We start from the raw sequence: 2575 nt of genomic DNA, 5'->3' as shown, positions 1-2575 counted from the left end.
AAGAGAGAGTACAACCTAAGGTGCTCGCCTTCAGCGGGGCGTCCGATTGATTATCAAGTGGAGGAGGTGCTGCGGATTTGTGGGATGTCAAAGGAGGCAGTGAATTTAGCGAGGTTTGGAAGGTCTTGGCTGAGTTCTTCGGGGCATATCAGAAGGAGAGTTTCGAGAGATCGGCGACGCCGCGTTCCCGATCGCGTCCTTTGATGATTAGGCTTGTCTTAATCTCGGAGAAAGAGGGCCTTGATTTCGTTGGTCGATCTCAGAGCGTTGGGCGCGTGCTGGTCAAATTGCAAATACTTCCTCGGCGGCGAAGACGAACTCTGGCTGAATTTTTCATCAACGGCGGATGCCAGATCTAAGGGCGCTCAGGGGCACGGATAGAACCCGGCACTCAGCAGAAGAATCAGCGGCACAAGCGGGCGGGGTGACTAAACATGCTCGTGCGTTTTGTTTTGGACGGAGTTGGTAACTTTTGTTTGTTCATTGTGTACAAGATCTGTATATAAAAGATTATCTTTTTGTTTTGCATAAGAGAGAGTACAACCTAAGGTGCTCGCCTTCAGCGGGGCGTCCGATTGATTATCAAGTGGAGGAGGTGCTGCGGATTTGTGGGATGTCAAAGGAGGCAGTGAATTTAGCGAGGTTTGGAAGGTCTTGGCTGAGTTCTTCGGGGCATATCAGAAGGAGAGTTTCGAGAGATCGGCGACGCCGCGTTCCCGATCGCGTCCTTTGATGATTAGGCTTGTCTTAATCTCGGAGAAAGAGGGCCTTGATTTCGTTGGTCGATCTCAGAGCGTTGGGCGCGTGCTGGTCAAATTGCAAATACTTCCTCGGCGGCGAAGACGAACTCTGGCTGAATTTTTCATCAACGGCGGATGCCAGATCTAAGGGCGCTCAGGGGCACGGATAGAACCCGGCACTCAGCAGAAGAATCAGCGGCACAAGCGGGCGGGGTGACTAAACATGCTCGTGCGTTTTGTTTTGGACGGAGTTGGTAACTTTTGTTTGTTCATTGTGTACAAGATCTGTATATAAAAGATTATCTTTTTGTTTTGCATACCGGCAACGCGTGTTAGGCGTAGACTTATCTCTGTTTAGGAGTTGAGATAAAATTCCCCATGCACAAAGTGTCCGGATTGGAAGTTGAAAATTGTGTCTTTTCTCAGGGTAAAGACGGACTGGAAAATGGAAGAGGAAGAATTTTATATTCTATCTCCCGGCACTGAAGAGAAAGAATTTTATATTCTATCTCCAGTTGGAAAGGAAACTCAAGGTGGGATCTCCACCCTCAGAATCCGAAATGATGAAACTAAGAGTGGGATCTCCACTCCGAGAATCGGAAAGATTCAAACGACCCTAACTTTTATAGGATTGGTCATTCGATCCAAAAAGAGTCCCTCATTTATTGAGGAGAAAGCCCAATTTCGACCCTAACTTTTATAGGTTTGGTGGAAAAAGGAAAAGATGGAAGTTTATCGAAAATGATAACTCAATCTTAGTCCTAACTATCTGCAGGTTTGACTAAGTAAAGTTGGAGGCAATCCTAACTTTTATAGGTTTGATTGCTCAATTGAAAGTGGACCTCTCGTTCATGAAAGGAATCGAGAGGAGAATCTGGTTGTGGCCCTAACTTTTATAGGTTTGACCAAGGAAGCAGTGAAAGTGGGAGGTTTGAGATGATCTTACCTTTTACAGGCTTGATCGTTCAATTTGAAAGTGGACCTCTCGTTCATGGAAGGAATCGAGAGGGGACTTTGGTTGTGGTCCTAACTATAGGAAGGTTTGACTAGGTAGACAGTGAGAGTGGGAGTACAAATCATAGTGGGGGTTTAGTGTTTATCACCTTGTTCGTAATTATCGGGTTATCCCTAAGAAAATTACATATAGCGTTCTTCTGGGAACTTCCCATTACATGAATCATCCACCCCCAGCTTCTTTCTTGGAACTGGGTCTGACTTTGTACTCCGTTACATGTCCGGGTTATCCTTAAGAATATTAGCGTAACATTCTCCAGGAACTTCCCATCAACGGTAGGAAACAGTTTAGACTCATATACCTATTGGAGTATCAGGGAGCAGTTTAACCTCATATACCGATTGGAGGATTGAGAAGCAGTTTATACTCGTATACTCTTCGGAGTATTGAGAAGCAGTTTATACTCGTATACTCTTCGGAGTATTGAGAAGCAGTTTATACTCGTATACTCTTCGGAGTATTGCCGTTCTTATTTGGCTTATCCTAGCGTTATGACGCCGGCTTCAACCAAGGTTTGGATGCTATTCTTAAGAGCGAAGCAAGCCTTGGTAGGATGAAGGATCCTCCTGTGGTACGCGCAGTACTTCGGATCCGCAGTATTGTCAGCTTCCTCCTGATTCGTGATGGGCGGCAGCTTGATCTTGTTGCTTTCGAAGTCATCGACTGTTTCGTCATCTTCTTGTTTTTCATCGAAAAGTGTCCTGATGGATACCTCGTCGTCGTCATCAAAGAAGTTACCAAGGAATGAGTTCTCCATATCGTCCCAGTTGTTAATACTTCCGGGCTTGAGACGGCGGTACCAAGCGAAGGCTGGCCCGCG

The sequence above is a fragment of the Asparagus officinalis genome, chromosome 2 (assembly GCF_001876935.1).
Source record: "Asparagus officinalis chromosome 2, Aspof.V1, whole genome shotgun sequence".
NCBI classification, from domain to species: Eukaryota; Viridiplantae; Streptophyta; class Magnoliopsida; order Asparagales; family Asparagaceae; genus Asparagus; species Asparagus officinalis.
This window is presented reverse-complemented; position numbering follows the sequence as displayed.